The following is a 23,263-nucleotide window of genomic DNA, read 5'->3' on the forward strand; positions in this document are numbered from 1 at the left end:
TTACGAGGTGTCTCCTGACGGGAAGGGTACCAGAGTCTTGGAAGAACGCTAACATCATCTTAATACATAAGAAAGGAGATGACAAGGACTTGAAGAATTACAGGCCGATCAGCTTGCTCTCTGTAGTGTACAAGCTATTTACAAAGGTAATTGCTAACAGAGTAAAGAAAACGTTAAAATTCAATCAACCAAAGGATCAATCAGGATTTCGAACAGGCTACTCAACAATTTACCACATTCATACTATCAATCAGGTAATAGAGAAATGCTCAGAGTATAACCAACCACTATACATAGCCTTCATAGATTACGAGAAGGCGTTTGATTCAGTAGAAATATCAGCTGTCATGCAGACACTGCGGAATCAGGGTGTAAATGAAGTATATATAAACATCCTGGTGTAGCGAAGCCTCCGAACTCTGAAATGGGTCGAACTCTTGAGTACCTTCTAGTGGGGCTACCCAACAAGGACGCCGCTCGCGCTGAGAGCCCGTGCTTGGCAGTGACTGTCTCCATTGTATATTCTCGCTCGTTGCCGGCTAATAAACGCCTTAACAATTTGGTGGAGAGTGCTGCGATCCCTGTCTATGCCTTTGGAGCTACGATCACGTACCCTGTCATCTACTATGTACCACGACGCTTCTCAGCAAACGCCTCCTCCAATGCAACCCCCTTGTCCCGGTGTCCCCAGAGTCCGCGATCTACCCATCTTCACTGGCGCTGATGGCACTGACGTGGAGGACTGGCTCACCATTTACGAGCGTGTGAGCGTCCCCAACAAATGGGACGAGGACGGCAAGCTGACCAACTTGGTGTTTTACCTTGCCGGTGTCACCAGTTTGTGGTACAACAACCACGCGTCCGATTTTGCCACCTGGTCCGATTTCAAGACCGCAATCGTCAACGTCTTCGGCCGCCCTGCTGTTCGCAAGCTGCAAGCCGAGCAGCGTTTGCGTGAACGTGCTCAGGAGGCTGGTGAGTCATTCACCAGCTATATTGAAGATGTCCTGGACCTATGTAACAAATCCAACCACACCATGTGCGAGTCTGACAAAATCAGAAACTTCATGAAAGGCATTGACGATGATGCCTTCACGATGCTGCTCGCCAAAAACCCCGGCACGGTGGCTGAGGTCATCACACTGTGCCAGAGCTACGAGGAGCTCCGCCGACAGCGTTCGATGACCCGACGCTCCCCACCACGAGCTGCAACGCTTGCTGGCTTGGAGGCCAGTTGTGACCAAGTGGCGTTGATGGCAGACCTGAAGTCCTTTATCCGCGAGGAAATCGCGCGTCAGTTCTCGCTCCTGCCCTTTGCCCACCAACCTGGTGTTCAACAATCGGCTACTACCGTTCTCGCTCCCATCCGCCGAGCGATTGAACAGGAAATAGTGGAGGTAATGCCTGCGTACCACCCTCCACAGCCTCCGGCTCCTGCGCCCCTGAGTTACGCGCAAGTGGTCGCCAGGCCACCCCAAGTCGTTCCAGCAACCGCCCCTCTGACTTACGCCGAAGCTGCCACTCGACCTCCGTGCTTTGCAGCGGGTGTGCCCGCTACGTATGTTGACGTAACCCCTCAGCCTCAGCTTCAGTCTACCATGCAGCCACCGTTCCGTCCATCAGCCCTTGCGACATGGGTGAGACCTACCCCGGTGAACAGATGGCGCACACCCGACAACCGGCCCATCTGCTTTGCCTGCGGTTACGCCGGTCACGTGGCCCGTTATTGCCATCGCGTACAGCCGGCTCCAATTTCTTCACCTGTTGCTGGCCAACTCAGCCGTCCTTATCGCGAAGAACCGCCGTCTATACCACCTCGATCTCGCCAAGGTCCATCTCGAAGATCACCGTCTCCACGACGCCGTTCCCTGTCTCCCATGCGGCCAAGTGCGGCAGCTCATGAGCGGGAAAACTAGTCATCGCAGTCCCTGAGGCAAGGACTGCGACGCTATCGCAATGTGAAAGCCCTCAGAGCAGCCCCTCGAATGTCATTGACGTGCTTGTGGACGGTGTTTGTGCATCGGCTCTTATTGACACTGGAGCTGCCGTATCAGTTATGGACGAAAGCTCTGCCGCTTACTTCGAAAAGTGACGACGCCACTTTCTGGGTTATCCCTCCGTACTGCAAGTTTGCACCGGATTCATCCTACAGCAGGGTGCACAGCTCGCGTTGTCATCCAGGACGTTCTGTATGTCGCCCAGTTCATCATCATTCAGGCATGCTCTCATGACGTCATCCTGGGATGGGACTTTCTCTCCCGCCATGACGCCGTCATCCATTGTGCTGCCGCCGAAATTGAGCTCTCACCCTTCTCGCATTTGACGCCAGAAGACAGTCCCCCGACACTGAGCAAGATTCTAACGAAAGACGATACAACAGTGCCTCCAAACTCGACGACGGCTGTGTCTGTCTACTGCGCTGGTCTCTCCGACACCATTGGACTTGTTTCACCATCTGACCGTGCTTGCACCAGGAAAGGGTTGCTAGTACCTTTCGCGACCGTGCAGGTCAACCAGGGCAACACTGCTATTTTTGTAACCAACCCGTCCCCGTACGCTGTTACCTTGCTTCGAGGGGAATGTCTCGGCAGAGTGGAACCAGTCGACGACGCACAAGTCCTGGACGTACCCGATGACACGCGCGCTCCAGGTCGTGTACCATCAATGCTGTTTCCACTTCTGATTCGTCGTCTGCTGATGTATTTGGCCCCTCCATCGCTGACAACCTTACGGCCGTACAGCGTTCCCAACTTCTCGACTTGTTACAAGAATATCGTTCTTCTTTCAATGTCGGGCGAAGTTCTCTCGGTCGCACGTCCGTTGTTACGCATCGCATCGACACTGGTGCCCATCCACCTTTACGGCAACGTCCATATCACGTGTCGCCTGCTGAACGTCGAGTAATTAATGATGAGGTTGACGATATGCTCAGACGCGACGTTATTCGGCCCTCGGACAGTCCATGGGCGTCTCCTGTTGTTCTTGTTGCGAAGAAAGACGGTTCTTTGCGGTTTTGTGTGGACTACAGACGGCTCAATAAGATCACTCGCAAGGATGTTTATCCACTGCCACGCATCGATGACGCGATTGACAGCCTTCATGGAGCCGATTTTTTTTCTTCTCTCGATCTGCGCTCGGGGTACTGGCAAGTACCCATGGCTGACGACGCTCGACCAAAGACCGCCTTCATCACGCCAGACGGCTTGCACGAGTTCAACGTCATGCCGTTTGGTCTATGTAATGCACCTGCGACCTTTGAGCGCATGATGGACACCGTTCTGCGCAACTTGAAATGGCACACGTGCTTGTGTTACCTCGACGATGTCATTGTCTTTGCTCCGGATTTCTCCACGCATCTCCAACGTCTGAAAGAAGTTTTCGCACCTGTGAGCAATGCCGGCTTACAACTAAATCTGAAAAAGTGCCGCTTTGCAGCACGGCAACTCACCATACTGGGGTACGTCGTGTCCAAAGACGGCATTCTTCCTGATCCTGCCAAGCTTCAGGCCATGGCCGAATTCCCCAAACCTGCATCTGTCAAAGAACTGCGTAGTTTCGTGGGCCTGTGCTCATACTTCCGACGCTTCATACGAAATTTCGCCACGATCATATCACCGCTGACGAAGCTCCTTGGAAGCAACGGGCCCTTCAATTCGTGGTCATCCGAGTGCGACGAGCCGTTCGCGAAGCTCCGCCATTTGTTGACGTCGCCTCCCATTCTACGCCACTACGACCCTACAGCCCCAACGGAGGTGCACACGGACGCCAGCGGAGTAGGCCTCGGCGCTGTCCTGGCGCAGCGAAAACCCGGATTCCCTGAATACGTCGTAGCATATGCAAGCCGTACGCTCACGAGAGCCGAGAAAAACTACACTGTCACGGAGGAAGAGTGCCTGGCGATCGTCTGGGCTCTTACAAAGTTTCGACCTTATTTGTATGGTCACCCATTCGATGTCGTCACCGACCATCAGCACTATGCTGGCTTTCATCATTGAAGGATTCCTCAGGCCGTCTCGCCCGTTGGGCTCTTCGCTTACAAGACTACGATATTCGCGTGCTGTACCGCAACGGACGCCAGCATGCTGACGCCGACGCCCTCTCGCGCTCCCCTCTGCCTGAAGGTGATGTGCTCTGCTCAGTATCCTCGGCTGCTGTTTCTGCCATTGATGTTGACATCATCGCTACCGAACAGCGAAAGGATAATTGGATCGGCCCGCTCATCGACATGCTCTCTGATACATCCGCAACGCCATCCACGCGTGCCTTGCGTCGTCAAGCTCGCCATTTCGCCATTCGTGACGGCCTCCTACACCGACGCAATTACGACGCCGACGGCCGGCAGTGGTTACTCGTGATATCCCGCAGTCTGCGGTCAGAGATATGTGAATCCTTCCATTCTGATCCGCAATGAGCACACTCTGGGGTATTCAAAACCTATTATCGCATTCGACAACGCTACTTCTGGCGCGGGATGTACCGCTATGTGCAGCAGTTCGTTCGCTCTTGCCTCACTTACCAACGCCGTAAACCGTCAGCCCACATGTCGCACGCCAGTCTACAACCGTTACCTTGCCCTGACCGTCCCGTTGGGCGGGTAGGTATCGATTTGTATGGACCACTTCCTCTGACGTCGGATGGTAACCACTGGGCCATCTTTGCCGTTTACCATTTAACGCGATACGCCGGAACCGCCGCTCTCCCTGCGGCTGCTGCGCGCGATATTGCGTCCTTCCTGCTGCAACGATTTATACTGCGCCACGGACCACCCCAAGACTTCTCAGTGATCGAGGCCGTGTCTTCTTGTCGGAAGTCGTCGAAGCCATTCTGACGAAGTGCCATTCTGTCCACCGCGAAACTACTGCTTACCACCCACAGACGAATGGCCTCACCGAACGCTTCAACCGCACCCTCGGCGACATGCTTTCTATGTACGTCGCTGCCAACCACACTAATTGGGATTATATACTGCCCTTCGTCACCTATGCCTACAACACCGCCCCTCAGAGCACGACTGGTTTTTCACCTTTCTACTTGCTGTACGGAAGGCACCCGTCGCACACCATGGACACGATCCTCCCGTACACGCCGGATCCATCTGAGTGTGCACCTATTTCCGATACAGCCGGGCTTGCTGAAGAGTGTCGCGAGCTTGCCAAGACTTTTACGACGCAAGAGCAAGAGCGGCAGAAGAGTATTCGTGATGGCTCCACCACTTCTGAGCCCACGTTCCTTCCTGGTGCGCTTGTATGGCTCTCGATTCCGACCTCTGCAGCTGGCCTCTCTTCCAAACTGTGTCCCAAATACGAAGGCCCCTACCGTGTCATCGAGCGCACCTCACCCGTCAACTATCTGATCGAACCCGCTCAACAATCTTCGGACATGCGCCGCCGTGGGCGAGACATCGTCAACGGGGAGCGCCTGAAGGCTTATTATGACCCGCTCATAATAACAAGCTGTTAGGTCGCCAGGCGGCTCCCTCTTCGACCCAGGGGTAATTGTAGCGAAGCCTCCGAACTCTGAAATGGGTCGAACTCTTGAGTACCTTCTAGTGGGGCTACCCAACAAGGACGCCGCTCGCGCTGAGAGCCCGTGCTTGGCTGTGACTGTCGCCATTGTATATTCTCGCTCGTTGCCGGCTAATAAATGCCTTAACACTGGAAGAAATCTACAGGGGATCAACTGCTACCATAGTGCTTCATAAAGAAAGCAACAGAATACCAATCAAGAAGGGTGTAAGGCAGGGGGCACAATCTCCCCAATGCTATTTACCGCGTGCTTACAGGAGGTTTTCAGAAGCCTAGAATGGGAACAGTTAGGGATAGGAGTTAATGGAGAATACCTTAGTAACCGGCGCTTCGCCGATGACATTGCATTGGTGAGTAACTCAGGGGACCAATTGCAACTCATAATTACGGAGTTACACAAGGAGAGCAGAAAGGTGGGTCTTAAAATTAACCTGCAGAAAACGAAAGTAATGTACAACAAGCTTGGAAAGGAACAGCGCTTCGAGATAAGTAATAGTGCACTTGAAGTTGTAAAAGACTATGTCTACTTAGGGCAGGTAATAACCGCAGAGCCTCACCACGAGATTGAAGTAACTAGAAGAATAAGAATGGGGTGGAGCACATTCGGCAAGCACTCTCAAACTATGAGAGGTAGATTGCCATTATCCCTTAAGAGGAAGGTATATAACAGCTGTATCTTGCCGGTCCTTAGCTACGGAGCAGAAACCTGGAGACTCACAAAGAGGGTTCAGCTTAAATTGAGGACGACGCAGCGAGCAATGGAAAGAAAAATGGTAGGTGTAACCTTGAGAGACAAGAAGAGAGCGGAGTGGATTAGGGGACAAATGGGGGTTAAGGACGTCATAGTTGAAATAAAGAAGAGGAAATGGACATGGGCCGGGCATGTAGCGCGTAGACAGGATAACCGCTGGTCATTAAGAGTAACTAACTGGATTCCCAGAGAAGGAAAGCGGGTTAGGGGGAGACAGAAGGTTAGGTGGGCAGATGAAATTAAGAAGTTTGCGGGTATAAATTGGCAGCAGCAAGCACAGGACCGGGTTAACTGGCGAAACATGGGAGAGGCCTTTGTCCTGCAGTGGGCGTAGCCAGGCTGATGATGATGATGATGAATATCGAGAATGCAGATCAATAGGTGTAAGTACTTGGTCCCTTGTAAACAGTCAAGAGCATCGTCGATTCGTGGTAGCGGGTAGACACCAATCTTCGTAATCTTGTTTAAGCGGCGAGAATCCACACAAAATCGAACGGTGCCATTTTTTTCTTTACCAGTACTACAGGCGCTTTGAGAAGACTGTATGACTAGTTACGAAAGACAGCGACGCCAACACGGTCCTGAAGGTGTCACTGCTCCAAATTCCGCCGACACTGTCACCAGCCGTTTGGTAAGCGTGTGTTACTCAGCTTGCGACTGCTTCTGCGCAGAGTTGATAGGCAAGCGGGCATTACAACGGTGAGTTAAGGCAAAATTTATGTAGAGCATAGAAAAGAAGGCATTACAAATTCGGCACTGGGGCCGACAGTTTAGGGACTCCAAGAGCCGAGATGTCTTCTCTCGCACGCTGTTACGAGGCGCACCGCCGACGAGGTTACGATGGGTGCCACGAAACTCGCCGCTGCCAAGGACACCGGGCGCACCGACTGCGAAGGCGCTCGAACCGACGAGAGTCTTCTCTCACGCATAGGTCAGCTGCCCGCGACACACCGCAGGGCTTTTTTATAGGCACTGGGTGGACTCTTTGAGTAACCAAATGTCCAACCAGAAGCGCCGCTGGCCGTGATGTCGGAATCCTCCAATGGGGCTCGCCGCTGGGCCACATCATGCTCATCAAATCCGGAGCCGTTGCACATGGCTGCACCCAAGGACGAGTGACGCCGCCGCGCATTGCGTAAGACTCGCCAGACTGGAAGGCGCCAATTGCTTCAACGGGCTCGTGGGCTGAGGGAGCTCGATGTGCGTTGCGAGACAGACCGGCGCCGCCACTTGATGACGTCGGTGAGTCAATCGTGTCAGGCGAGCTCGATTGCTGGCCTTGGCACAGATTGCCTTTGCAGAGGCACTGACGTTCAGTGTGGACTCGCAGGCGTAACAGCACCCCCGCCGCCAGACAATGCGCCGGAAAGACGCGCTGCTATCACGTGGCTCAGATGTCGGGCGCGCTCGTTCACCAGGTCCCTCCAGGTTCGCCTCCAGGGCCATGGGGAGAATGCAGCTCCAGACTCCGTTCCGTGAACACATCCGATTCTGGAGGACGGATTCCAGCTATACTGGCTTGTCGCCCAAACTTGCCGGCAGCTTCACTCGTCTCTTCTGGCGATTTTCGGTTTCAGCACTTGTCGATGGTTCTGCAACTTCCCAAGAACGGTTCGACAACAGACAGCACACGACACAAGCAAGTGTCCTTGGTCAACCAACAGAACACCAGACGAAGTATAGTAAAACATATACCTAGCTACGTGTCTATCGGAATTTTGTTCCCTCTACATCAAGAGGCACATGTGGGACACAAGACTCTTAAAATGAGAACTCATATTTTTACACGTGCTACAACGTAAGGAAATGGAACCTAACTTTAAGTTGGCTCCTTGAGATCCCTCTGGACGAGAGCGCTCAGCTAAGGCCATGGTGAGGACAGAATTTTGCCCGAATCGCCAGCGAGAAACCGAAAGGTGGACAAGGTACTAGCTAAAGCGCACGGCTCAATGCGTCTGCATTAGCATTTAGCTTTCCTTTTTTTTTTGTAGCGAACGTCAAAAGTTGTGCTGTTGGAGTATCATGCTCCACCTCAGTAACCGGCCACTTTTAGGCGACATGTTATTTAACCAGGTTAGAGGACAGTGGTCTGTTACGACCACAAACCTCGAACCGGAGACATAAAAAGCTAGCTTTTGAACAGGGGAACAACGATACGGCTTGCTACGGATTGGCTCCTCGCAAATTAGCTCGATATCGCGTTCAATCACCGTCGCGTTTCCGGGACCGTCCGAAAACACGCTTTTAAACTCAGACACAATACATGCCAGGTCCTCCTTCTGGACTTCACTTAACCTAGGCTCTAGGTTCCACTGCTCCAAGATTACCTCCGATCCCTTTTCGATTACATCACTAGAACTCAAAAGTTCTGCTCCCTCTTCCTCTGAAGCAAACAGCAGATTTACGACCGCTTGACGTTGAACGTATTGTTTCACAAAGTTACTACATGCGGTAAATTTTGTTCGGCCGCCTTCCTAATTTCACTTCATAATTATTATCAGAAAAGCTTCAATATTACTTTGGCAGGCCCTTCCCAATGAACTTCAAGCTTGTTCCTTTTGGACGGCAACAGCAGCGTTACCTGACTACCTGCTTCAAATGTGCGTTTCTTCGCCGAATTGTCGTAGTACTCCTTCGACAACACTTGTGCAGCCTTCCTGTGGCTTTCCACAAGATCTTTCTTTCTTCCAAGGCTTTGAAGGAGGTTCAGAACATACGCAACTACATTAGGGTCCTCATCGAACCCCTCCGAGGACTCGCGTAGTATTCGCAATGGTTTTCTCAAACTCCTGCCATACACAAGCTCTGCCGGGCTAAAACTAGTGCTCTCATGAGGTCATGAGGAGCTGATTTCAAAGCGAACATAGCGGGAGGAATGCACGCTTCCCAGTCGCATTTGTGCTCGTAGCAAAGAGCTCTCAGTATACGTTTCAGAACAGAATGCATACGCTTTACCGGATTAGATTGCGGCTGATGGATCGAGCTGTGCCCTACCTTTATTCCGCATTTATCCAAAAAGGTAGAGGCAAGGAAGCTGGTGAAGACACTACCATTGTGGCATTATATTTCAAAAGGAAATTCAACGCGTGCAAATAGAGATAGCAGTGCATCCGCGTCATGAGGAGAATTGTGCTACTTAAATGGTATCGCGTCCGGAAATTTTGTGGCTACACAAAGGGCCGTCAGTATGTACCGACAACCTTGCCTTGACTCCGGCAATGACCCGGCGATATCAATTACTAGGCGCCGACAAGGTTCTGTGATGATCGGCACAAGCTATCAGGGTGATTTCACGAGAGATCGACACGGGTCCAAAAGTTGACATTTTAGATTTCATTGAGTATTTTATATTTCGTGCACCTCTCACCAGGTAGCCCGGAAGTCAACTTCGTTTTATTATTAACGGCATAACTTACGAGAAAAAAAATATCAAACTTCACCAACACGGAGGCACCGATTTCGTCACCTGTCATTTTCGAAAATTGCAGATGCTATAAAAACACAAATATTTTTGTTTCAAGGATGATATTTTTTACATGAAATGCATGCCTAATGAAGAATAAATTCATACAGTTTCAAGTTTGTAGACCTTAAGAAAAAAGCTTTTAAAAATGTCTAATTTTGCGGCAGTTTAAAGTAAGTTACGTATTCCCCTTTTTTTTTCTCCGAAAGTAATGCAAGCAGCAGTTTCAAACTTGACACGTTTTAAGGACATAGTGTGTTCATTGCGCATCTAATTTATTGCTGCCGTAGGGCAAATGTAAATATTTATATACTGCCTCAAAATTCTCACATTGGCAAAAGTGTACTTCACTGAAACTTGATTAATAAAAAAACCCATCTTCGATTTTTCTTAAAATCTCATAAATAGACAACCGAAGGCTATCATACAGTAATATAGAAAAACATGTTGCATTATTTTGTTTGAGCGACAATATTCGTGGTACAAATCAGAGCTTTTCGAGAATGCGCTCATAAGTTGAGAAATCGAGAAATCGGAACGGAAAAACGGCATTAAGCTTCAAACGCGAGTAAACGTGACCGCATTTGGTGAAGAAAGGCTATTTTAGCAGATAGGAGTAACTATTTTGAACACTATATTCTACAGTATCTGAATTCACTCTTATACGTAGAGCACTGAGACTTCTATTATGTGGTGCCTCTCCATCGCTGACACACAGATGGAGCTGCTGTGATGGCCATGTGTTTGCAACACGTTGGGTAAGAGAATTGAATGTTGAATGAGTTCATAAAAGATTCATAACAAATTTTTATCATTTGGCGCACGAAGACTGCCGCATTAGACTGAAGAACACGCTTTAGGGCAAGTTGTCATCCGTCGTCTGCTCTCCAGATGAATTGCTGTGCGCCGCATCTCGGAGGCAATGCTATAGATCACATGGTTCAAAGTACGGACAAAGATTACGCCTTCCGTAATTTTATCGACAAAAACATTGTGAAATTCATTTTAACATACTATACTTCAGTTTTGCATTCGCATTGTGGATACTTGTACTTGTCAGTCATGTTGTGCGGTGGTCTCTCGACCAACTTACGAGAGTGGAGCTCCAGGTCTGCTTGGGGATATCAGCAGCCTCCACCAGGCGTGATGATGTTTATTCAACCAGAGAAGTCGCTACAAGGTCGCAACCAAAAATGGCCGTACTGCAAGTCTGACAAATGCAGCACAGGTTCTCGCACAATCAGAGCGCAGGGCTTTTCGTGCTCTTCCGAAGGCGCATGCGCGTTGGTGCATATGCCCCACTACACAACGAATAATCTGTAATATTCACAAGGTGGAGGTGATCTCAACAAAACGATATACTATAGCCTCGAGGCTTTTTGAACATCGTAGGTATGGTTTGCGCTGTGCGTAGTGTAACGCGATAGTAACAAAACTTGAATAAAGGAACGTGGCCATGCCCCCATCTGAAAAAGGGAATGGCCTGATGCTTTAACAAAAGACGAAGGCTCAATAATAAACACAATAAACAGTAAGTACAAGCAACGAAGAACAGTAACAACAACAAAAGAAATTCCTCAGATTTGTGCATGAAATGGCTTGAGAGGTACGACATGGACGGCTTCAGGTCAAGCACGACGCCGTTGAGAGTTCGTAATGCCGTCAGTAACAACCTCGTTGTCGCGTGGGCCGACACCTCTAACTTTTATGTACAATCCAAAGTACCGTCGTGGAAGTTTTTCACTGAGCCCACATCGGCGTATCGGTTTCCACACGCAGACACGGTCTCCGGACTGGTACTCCATGAAGCTTCGTCGATGGTCATAATGACGGCTGTCAGCCGCCTGCTGATTCTTGATGCGCAGGCGGACGAGTTGACGAGCTTCTTCCGTGCGTTGAAGGTAGACGGTGCCATCGAGGTTTTCTTCATTAGCGACGTTTGGCAGCATTGCGTCAAGCGTCTTGTTGGCAAGAACAAAGGAGTGGTGCATAAGGATTAAGCTTAAGTGTTATGACTATGTGTAATGGGCTTAAAACGGGCTAAATGTATGGGTTTTACAAAGTCACGCAGTGTCAGCATCGCAGTGTCAGCATGTTGGCAAGAACAAAAGAGTGGTGCATAAGGATTAAACTTAAGTGTACTATGTGTAATGGGCTTAAAACTGGCTAAAACTATGGGTTTTACGAAGTCACGCAGAGTCAGCATCGGTCCTTCTCAGGACAAGGAGTGCGTTCTGCATGACATTTGGAAAAGAAGTCTCCACGGTTTTTCAAGGATTGAGAAAGGGCTGAGATTAGTGAGAACATGCGATAGAATGTACGAAGCCAACATCAGCTAAGAACTTTAAAACTATTTTTGTGGGAAACATGGGATCGTCACCAAGAAAAAATAAAGGGTGAGGTGGTATGTGACACTTGTATAGCTTTGGGAAGTGACGCAGTCTTTCTGGTTCAAGCTACGGACACATAATTAAAACGTGATCGACAGATAGCACATCACCACTTTTTCTACAACGCGGTGCTGGAGAGTTGCCTAAAAGGTGCGAATGTATTGCATGTGTATGACCGATCCTGAGCCTGCATAATGCAACCTCTTGATGCCTGTTACATTTTTCAAGAACATATATATATATATATATCTCCCTATTCTTGGCTTCACTGTGTGCAATTGGTTTTCAATAGCTGCGTTCCAATCCTGTTGTCATTGCCAACGCATTCGGTTCTGGTTAGCGACCTCAAGTCCTTATACCGGATGGTGACTACGTCTACTGATGGGCGGAGTGCAGTGGACTTCGCAAGTCGGTCCACTGCCTCATTGCCAGCAATGTTACAGTGTCCCAGAATCCAGCATAGCGTGTTTTTAGGCTTGGATCTGTAGGCTGACATGAGGCAGTTTAGAAGGGTATTAATCACTGGATTTTTATGTGTCTTTGCGGAAGACAGCGCAGTCACTGCACTGAGTGAATATGTGTATATGATGGAGGCTGGTTCTTTCTTCTTTTAAATGTGCCTTATAGCAAGCAGGATGCCATAGCACTCCGCAGTAAATATGCTGGTGTGCTCGTTTATTGTTGCAGATTAAGAGTATTCTGGACCATATGCAGCACATGCGACGGCCGAGGACTTGAAAGCATCAGTGTAGTACTCAGCACACCTGTATTTTGCCTGCAAGTACATAAAATGCTGATCGATTGCGACTGGGAGGCCATGCCTTCCTACCTCTAGGAATTAATAGTCACAATTAATAGCCCGCATTTTTCACGGTGCCACAGTGTCCTTGTGGGAGCTTAGTTTAAGATTGGAGACGGGTATATGCAGATTTTCGAAGCGTGAGTCCACGCTGATGGGATACTAGCGCAGCTGATGGTTGCTTCAAGAACAGGTGAGTGTTTGGTGTATCCTGCAATAGCTCGTGCGATGGGTGGTCTACAAGGGAAAGCACCATTCGTTGCATACTTGATGCTTGTGAATTGCCTCCCGTGAACACTTGGAGGCTGATGAGGGTTTTCAATCAATAAATCAGTTAATTATCATGTCATAAAAGGATATTACAGGGAGTGGTGACAGGTACAGGTGCCCTCTCAGTTGTCTGTGTCATCCGCGAAATCTGATAGAGGTTGACCTGTAGGATTTGGATCGTCTGTGTTGTCTCCGCGGGGTCTGATGGAGGCTGAACTGCGGGATTTCGAACGTTGGTGCAGCCTGCAGCTGCTTTGTGGGGGCCGAGATGTGCACGCATCAGCAAAGCTGTACTGCGTGCGCTCCATTGCTAGACGCCGCCCGGCCCCCCGGCGCGCTGCGTCAGCGTACGATCTCCTGGAAAAGAAAGAGACTTTCCTCCGGGCTTCAGAGAATGTGATGTTTTCCGTTACTTTTATCTGGATAATTTCCTTTTCCTTTTTGAAAATTTCACATGTCCGCGAGTATGCTGCTTGCGGCCGGTGACAATCAGGGCACTCTGTTTGCGTGAAAGTACAGCCCTTGGTCGCGTGCTTATGATTACCACATTTTGCACATGTTTGTTTTCCAAGACAGGTTTTCGACCCATGTCCGTATTTCTGGCATTTGTAGCACCTTCTAGGGTTGCATATGTAAGGGCGGACTTCGCAGTGGAGGAACGCAGCTTTCACAGATTCGGGTAGGATGAAGCGGTTAAATGTTAGAACTATATGGGGCGTCACCACTTCTTCATTGTTTTGCCTGATGCTGATCTGATGGATGGCGACTACACCTTCTTCTCAAAAGCCTCCAAGGAAGTCAGCTTCGGTTTCTCGCATCGGATCATATTGTGAAATGACGCCTTAAACAGTGCTAAGACTGCAGACGGCGGTGATGGAAACGTCCAGGGGGGCAAACTGCTTCTGTTTCAGAAAAGTGTTTGCGTGCTGTTTCCAGCTTACTTCAACAAGAAGATTACTGGATGACAGCTTATTTGCGTCGTACTTTTTGCCTATTAGGATGGCAAGGGTTCTAGCTATCAGGAAAACCGACAGTCCTGAAACAGACACGTTATCTGCAAGAGAGTGTATGACTAGAAAGCGTGGGAAAGTGGTCACAATCGGTTCCGGTTCGTTTAGAGCTTACGTCGCAGTGGTTCCTTTTCAAAGACCGATAATTGAGATGGGGGAAATGTTTTACCATGTGGAGCATTTGATGCTCGGTGGTGATAGTGGCCACCCAGCACCGAGCCCAACAGGGGGACGCTACTTGGTAGAACACTTGAAGGCGCCAGTCATACATCGCCACTATAACCAGATATAACTACCCAAGTTTGGGTAACTACACAAGGTTAACCCTTGCTGCCAGAAAATTTGGAAGGAAATGGAAGATAGAAGATGACAGGATACATATAAAAGTAAGAAATAAAGACGAATATGAGAGAGGAGAGAGGTAGGAAAAGGCGACTGCCGATTTCCTATTGGTGAGTCAGCCCAGGGGTGCCATTTACATGAAGCCAGGGCCAAAGGTGTGTGTTGCCTCGGCCGGCGGGCTTTATAGGTTCAATCATCTGGTGTCGGCTCAACCCCCAGGATCCCGTTTTCCCCGGACATGGCAAAGCAACACACGGCTAGACGTGGCAGTGAGTCGAACCCCCCTCCCCGTTTGCTCGGGTCTGTGGTGTCGCTACACACCAAATGCCTCCTTGCGCCGACACCCCGGCGGGGGATAGTATTTCTCTTGTATTCTCGCGAGTGTGCGGGAAAAATTGAGGTGGCGAGCCGTTGGGTTATCATGAAGGGCCGGCATAATTTCCGGTCGCATTGCCAAAGGCACGATCATAAGGTAGCTTGGTCAGGCAGGAGAGAAGTTTTTCTTCACGAGGACATGGTTCTTCAAAAAATGACGTCAGTCCTCCCCTGAAGAATTTTGTAACGACGCCGGTTCGGCCCTCGAGGTATTCTACTAGCCTTCTCAGTTCCGGGTCGCCTCGCTATCGCTCGGTGAAGTCGTCGGCACCTATGATTACCAAAAACTCATTATACTGGCCGTCCCATGGTGGTGGATTGACTAGGGCACGAGGGAGGCAGTCGGCGTCGGAGTGTCACCCTTACGTGGTGGTCTTGGCCTGCAAGCACAGAAACGAGGTGACTTGAAAAGAAATAATCTTTATTTGAGCGAACTTGTACCCATAAAGAACTGCGTGAAAAAATTGTCGGCCTCGAAACGGCCTGTGCAGTTTAGCGTCGGCGGAAGGAATGCCCGTGCTATCTTCACCCATACGCATCAGTTCCTCCCATGGTCCCACTGCTTATCAAAAGCATGCCCGGCACGCGAGTGACGGAACCCCATGCTACCGACGCCACACTGTAGATAAGCTAAGAGTGGTGCTGCGCAAAGTGGGCACCAACATAAACGCGCGTGCCAGTGTTCCCACGAAAGAGCATTGTCCCGATGCTACAATGTACTCAATACAAACGAAACTGGAAGCTTTCGTAACGATTGATTGATTGATTGATTGATTTATATGTGAGGTTTAACGTCCCAAAACCACCATATGATTATGAGAGACGCCGTAGTGGAGGGCTCCAAAAATTTCGACCACCTGGGGTTTTTTAACGTGCACCCAAATCTGAGAATATGGGCCTAACACATTCCCGCCTCCATCGGAAATGCAGCCACCACCGCCGGGACTCGATCCCGCGACCTGCAGGTCAGCAGCCGAGTACCTTAGCTGCTAGACCACCACGGCGGGGCACTTTCGTAACAAATAGTGTAGGAAAGAATATACACATTACAAAATATTGTCCGTGAGTCCACTAATGCTGGAAAAACTTTTTCATGCGCACGACAGGCACGACTTCAGAGCACGCCCAGCGTCGTTGAGATTGCGTAACCCCGTCAGATACAACTTCATACATGAACTGCCCCAGATGCCGTGTGATCTTGTAAGGTCCAAACTAGGGACGGAAGATCTCTTCGCTAAGACCGCGACGGGGAATTGTTGTCCATATAATTACATGATCCCCAGGTGCGAAATCTTGCTCACGGCGTCGCAAGTTGTAGTGTCGGGCATCGGCGTGTTGCTGCTTCTTCATGAGTGTTCGGGCAAGCTGGCGTGCTTCCTCTGCACGTTGTAGAAACCCAGCAACATCTTGGTCGACACCTTCTCATCATCGACGTGTGGCAGCACGGCGTCCAGCGTAGTCGTAGCGTCTCGGCCACGAGCAAGTTTGAAAGGCATCATATGCGTTGTCTCATGCTGCGCAGTGTTATACGCGAACGTACCGTTGGGGAGAACTTTATCCCACGCCTTGTACTCCACGTCCACGTATATAGCGAGAATATCGGCAAGCGACTTGTTGAAACGTTTCATGACGCTATTTGTGGTGGTAGGCTGTCGTACGACGATGACAGGTGTGGCTGAAACGCAATATCTGTAGTGTGAGCTCCACAGTGAACGCCATTTCCCTTTCGGTAATAAGGACTTCAGGTGCGCCATTACTGAGAACGATGTTCTCCACAAAGAATCTTGTGACCTCTAGTGCACTCCCTGACGGTGACGCTTTCGCTTCGACTTCAGGTAATTCTGTAGCCACCATTACCCATTTGTTCGCGTTGGACGACGTCGGGAACAGACCAAGCAGGTCCATACCAATTTCCTTAAAGGGCTTTGTTGGAGGGTCACTTGGGTGCAGGTGTAAAAGCCGGCCTAACAGGTGAGGTCTTGCGCCGTAGACAGTCGCGGCAGAATTTTGCACAGTGAGCCACGTCGCTGTTGAGACGTAGCCAGTAGTATTTTTCCCGAATTCTTGATAAAGTACGACGGAATCCAAGATGTCCCAGCCCTACACGCCGTTACCATGACAACCAATGCAATGCCGACCTATGGCTTATCACGAAGCCACTGTGAAGAAGGCTGACCTTTGGCGGACACTAAACCGGCGCCCGTTATGCTTCCACTGTGACGAAGCTGGCCACGTGCTCCGAACATGTCTTTACCGCCAAATGGGCCTACGAGGTTTTAGCGTCAATACTACCCGGCCTCTTCCAGGTCAGTCGCCGCATGAAATCGAGGCATATTAAAAAAAAATTGAAGGGCAATCGTAGTCCCGCCCACGGCCGGCTTCACTGCAATCACGCCACCCCAAGTCGCCACACTCATCGCGCTACTACGGAACAAGAGGGCGATCTCCAAGCCCTCTTCAGGGAAACTAACGATAGCAACATGCGGAGGTTACGCCACTTCCCAGCGAACCAAGCATGACCCTCCAACAGCAATGCCTCGAACCGTTGCCGCAGCGCGACAACCTGACGAAGTGACGCCACGATCCGAGGCTAGGTCTCTACGACTTAACACAGCCACAATGCCATAGTTCGAAACTTGGAATCGACGAAGCCGTGACCAGTGCAAGCGACGCACCACACAATCGATCACTACTCAACCTCGAAGCCGTACGCTAACTGCTGACCTAGAGGTCATGATCGACGGACGTCAAGTAACCGCGCTCGTTGACACTGGCACCGATTATTGAGTTGCAGCGCATCAGAGGACCGTTTGCAGCGCATCTGAGGAAAGACAGAACTGCGTGAGACGAACCACAAAATCGTTCGGCAGGAGGGCATCTCGTAATGCTGATTGGATGTTGCACCGCGCGACTGATTTTTCATGGTAATACGTACCTATTGAACTTGGTCATTCTGCAATAGTGCTCACGCGCCATCATGGTGATATTTGTTTTTTTTGGCGCAAGAGCTATTTGATGGCCAAAAAGCGCCAAAATATTGGACTAGAGATGTGGACAATGATTGTGAATAGCGGCTGTATAAGGACCTTAAAAATCCTCGCGCTAAGACGGGTAAAAAGATAAAAGTAATAAAATCATGACCATGTCATGAAATGTGTGTAGTGTTTATGGGTAACAAAAGTTTGTGATAATAAAAACGATGCTGCACATGTATGGCATCAGCACAAGTGCCTCGATCGTTCACACCCTTTCGTTCAAGGGCCTGGAGCCAAGTGCTTTATTCAGTGTAGCCACCGCAGCGGAGACCTCTCTGGAGAGGTCGTGCTGCGGAATGCATGGGTATATGACGCGAAAAGTATGAACGTCTCTCAAGAAAGCCAACAATGATTTATGCGTCAAAAGTGGTTCCTTAACGACGAACATTGCAGGGTGAAGTGGTACCTGTCGTTGGTAGGGTAACGAGTATTGTTGTCTTCTCAGTGCGTCTAATTCTTTACACTGGATTAGAATGTGAAGTATGGTGAGTGTTTCTCTGCATCTGTCACACAAAGGTGGATCGCCCCCAGACAAAAGAAATGAATGTGCTGTGCGTGTATGTCCTGTTCTTAACTTTGTCAGGCTTACTTCTGTGAGGCTTGATTTTCATACTGGCGGCCATTGACCAAGTTGCGGCTTGATGACATGCAATTTATTACCTGAGTTTGTGTGTCCCATGGGCTCTGCCAATATCTCCTGAGCTTTCGTTTTAGAAAAACTTTCAAGTCGAGGGCAGATATTGGTATCGATGTATTGGTAGCGGTTATGTTGGCGTATCCAGCTACCTAGTCCACCAAAACGTTGCCTTGTATTTCGCGGTGTCCTGGCACCCAAGACTAAAACATGCTGCTTGGATGTGTAAACTGTGTATAAGAGCGAATAAATCCAGACAAGAACAAGGTTTTTGTGCTTTTCAGAAGTTTTCAGAGCGTTTACTAGGCTTAGAGAATATGTATATATTACTCCCTTCTGTAGTTTTATTTGTTTAATGTGTTTTACGGCCCCAAGTATCGCAGAAGCTTCGCCGGTGAAAATGCTTGTATCAGAGTGCCGAACGCCAGCTTGCGAAAAGGATGGGCCGACGGCTGCGTTCGAGACAGAAGTGTCAGACTTTGAAGCATCCGTAAAGAATTCAGGAGATGTGTATTTATGTTGTAGTTCTAGGAAGTATGTCTGAATACGTGTAATCGGTGCGTGCTTCGTAACCTTCAAGAAAGACACATCGCAATCTATCGCCTGTCACTGCCATGGTGGCAGGCATACTGTGGGAGCCATCAAACGGTGTTCAAGTACCACACCGATTTCCTTCGCTAGGCCTCCCACACGGAGTGAGTGGGGCTGTTTCTTAGAAGGCCATTTCTGAAACACAGCAAGGCTAGACATGTCATTATTTGTGGATTGTGATGGGTGATCCTTGTCTGCGTTTACATTAGAATAATATTTAAAACAAATTTAACATCCCTGTAGGTGGAGCGACCATCCGTTCGATTCCACGTATACAGGCTTTCCACGGGGCTAGTGCGAAAAGCACCCGTAGAGAGGCGGATGCCTAGATGATGAACAGGATCAAGCATTTTTAGGGCAGTTGGTGTCGCAGACTGATATGCTATTGCCCCATAGTCTAGGCAGTACGTATGAGGCTTTTATACAAATTTACTGAACTTTTCCTGTCACTTGCCCATGTAGTGCGTGACAACACTTTTACAACATTCATGGCTTTTATACTGTGATGGTGTTTATTCGAGCAGAGAAGTCGCAACGAGGTTATTGCAACAAAAAATGGCCGTACAGAAAGTCTGGCAAAGGCGGCACAGACTCTCGCGCAATCAGAGCACGGGGCTTTTCGTTATCTTTCGAAGGCGCATACGCGTTGGTGCGTATATATGTTCTACTACAATACCCCTGGGGTGAAGAGTAGCCATACTAGTGACTCAGGTAGTAGGCACAATGAGGGGGTCGTAGTAGGGCTTGAGACGGTCGACGTGTACGGTCTCACGTCCTCGACGGCGCAAGTTTGGTGATTGTGTTAGTGGCTCGATGATGTAATTCACCGGGGAGATTGCGTCAATAACATGATACGGGCTATGGTACCGGGCCAGAAGTATAGAAGACAGGCCAGGAACGTGCGGGGGCACCCAAAGTCGCACAAGGGAGGCAGCACGAAACGTAGGAGATATGTGGGGAACGTCGTCATGTCGAGTCTTTTGTAGACCTTGAGCCTCACTTGTCAGAGACCAAGCCAACTGACGGCAGTCTTCAGCGTATCTGAAGACTTCGGAAAGGGGGGAGCACTCAGATGCATCAGGGCGGTACGGGAGTATAGTGTCGAGTGGGTGGGAAGGTTCGCGGCCGTACAGCAGAAAGAACAGAGAAAAACCTGTAGTCGCTTGCGTCGCGGTGTTATAAGCGAAGGTAACAAAAGGTAATACAGCGTCCCAGTTAGTGTGGTTGGAGGAGGTGTACATACTCAGCATGTCGCCAAGTGTGCGGTTAAAGCGCTCAGTGAGGCCATTTGTCTGTGAATGGTATGTGGTAGATTTCCGGTGGATGATAATGCATTCAGCGAGGATAGCTTGGATGGCCTCCGACAGGAACACTCGACCCCTATCGCTGAGTGATTCCCGCGGAGCACCATGGCGTAGAATGAAGCTGCAGAGAATGAAGAGTGCAACTTCGTGGGCGGACGCTGCCGGTAGAGCTGCAGTCTCAGCGTAGCGTGTCAGATGATCGGCGCCGACAATAATCCACCGGTTCCCAGAGCCACTATATGAGAGGGGGCCATAGAGGTCAATACGCACGCGGTCGAATGGGCGAGCTGGGCACGGGAGCGGCTGTAACATGCCAGGAAGGTGCCATGGAGGTGTCTTGTTCTTTTGGCAAGTGGTGCAAGACTGAACGTATTTCTGCACAAAGGGATACATTCCTCGCCATTAATATTGTTGGCGCAGCCTTTCATAGGTTTTCAGGACACCTGCGTGAGCACTTTGGGGATTTGCATGAAAATTCATGCAGATGTCAGAGCGCATATGAGTTGGGATAGCAAGGAGCCATTCCCGATCACCAGGCATGTAGTTGCGGCGTTACAGAATGTTGTCTCGTAAAAAAAAACTGGGCTGCTTGCCAGCGTAGTGCTCTCGTGGACGCGATAGCAGACAGATCGGTAAGATAGTCGACTAACAAGGCAAGGTATGGGTCTTTACGCTGCTCCGAAAGCATGTAACTGGTGTCGAGTGGTGACAAGGTGGTAAAACGGGTGACAGACAAGCCCGATCTGGTGTTAATGGCGATCGGGAAAGTGCATCGGCATCTGCATGCTTGCGACCGGAACAATATACGACACGGATGTCGTATTCCTGCAATCGAAGCACCCAACGCCCCAGTTGTCCGGACGGGTCTTTCAAAGTGGACAGCCAACATAGAGCGTGGTGGTCTGTGACCCCGTTGAAAGGACGGCCGTAAAGACATGGGCGAAACTTCATCAGCGCCCATATTATGGCCAAACGCTTTTTCTCTGTCATGGAGCGATTCAATTCAGACTTCTTGAGAGCGCGACTTGCATAAGCGACTACGTATTCGGTTTGGGTGCCTTTCCGTTGTGCCAAAACTGCATCAAGACCGACGCCACTTGCATCGGTGCGAATTTCTGTGGCAGCTGTGGGGTCGTAGTGGCGAAGAATATGTGGTGTGGTCAGCAGGCGACGCAGATGGTGAAATGCGTCGTCCCATGCAGGTGACCATGCAGATATACCTTTGCTGTTGGAAAGCAGACTCGTAAGAGGTGCGATGATGGTACGAAGTTGCGCATGAATCGACGAAATTAGGATCAGAGACCAATGAAACTTCTTAGGGCGTTCAGTGATGTGGGCATTGGGATGTCAGCGACAGCTCGAAGCTTATCGGGACCCGGAAGTACACCGTCTCTTGTGATTCGATGCCCCAAGATGGTTAGTTTTTGTGCTGCGAAGTGGCACTTCTTGGTGTTAAGTTGTAGGCCTGCAGAAGTTAGACACGTCAGAATCTCGTGGAGACGACCAAGATGTGTCGGGAAATCAGCTGAAAAGACTACGATGTCATCCAGGTAACACAAGTAAGTTTTTCACTTGTGGGCACGCAAGATGGTATCAATCATGTGCTCAAATGTCGCAGGCGCGTTGCAGAGCCCAAATGGCATGCCTTTAAACTCATATAGGACATCCGGCGTTACGAAGGCGGTTTTAGGGTGATCACATTCAGCCATTGGCACCTGCCAATACCTAGAGCGCAGATCTAATGATGTAAAGTGCTCGACGCCTTGTAAACAGTCAAGAGCACCGTCTATTCGTGGTAGCGGATAGACATCTTTCTTCGTGCTCTTGTTTAGGCGGCGATATCCACGCAAAATCGAACGGTGCCATCTTTTTTCTTTACCAGAACCACAGGTGATGACCAAGCGCTTTGAGAAGGCTGTATGACTCCACGTTTAAGCATGTCATCTGCTTGCTCCATTATGACGCGGCGCTCTTCGGCGGAAACGCGGTAAGGGCGCTTTCGCAGAGGCGAATGTGAGCCGGTGTCAATAGTATGAGTGACATTCGTGGTGCGGCCCAGAGCAGGCTCTTGAAAGTCGAAAAAAAGAGTGAAACTTGTTAAGGAGAGCAACAAGCTGGCGGCGATGCGAGGGGGGAAGGTCTGCGTCAATGCGTCAATAGCATTGTCAAAGGCTAACGAACTTGATGCCTCAGACGCATGAGTGATTGCGGCAATGTGACATGGGGTTTCGTCAGGGAGAATATCATCGATATGTTCGACAGGTTGTACATATCCCAAGGTTTGACCATGGAGTAAGCCAATGGGGTAGTTGCAGTGGTTGGTAACCAACATTACGGTTAAACCAGACGCGATTGTGAGAACGGCAAATGGGAAGACGATGCCCTTGCGTTCAGTAAAAACCGGAGTCGGCGTGAACACGACCGTGGCGTCAAGTTGCGCTACACATGAAAGGCTAATGGTGACTGGAGCTTCCGGAGCCAAGGTGATGTCGTCGTCAGCGATGAGTTTGCAGAGAAGAGGAGAATGGTCGGGCGATGGAAATTCACAAATTGGCACAAGGGACACTTCCGCACGGGAATAATCAATGATAGCTTCATGACGTGATAAGAAATCTCAACCCAGGATGAGGTCATGAGAGCAAGATGGTAGAACAAAAAATTGGACGATGTAAAACCTCTTGGATGATGACACGCACCGTACACACAGACGAGGGACCAATGCGTTGCGCGCTAGCAGTGGACAGCACCATGCCACAAAGAGATATGGTAACTTT

The sequence above is a fragment of the Rhipicephalus microplus genome, chromosome 4, assembly GCF_043290135.1.
Source record: "Rhipicephalus microplus isolate Deutch F79 chromosome 4, USDA_Rmic, whole genome shotgun sequence".
In the NCBI taxonomy this organism is placed as follows: domain Eukaryota; kingdom Metazoa; phylum Arthropoda; class Arachnida; order Ixodida; family Ixodidae; genus Rhipicephalus; species Rhipicephalus microplus.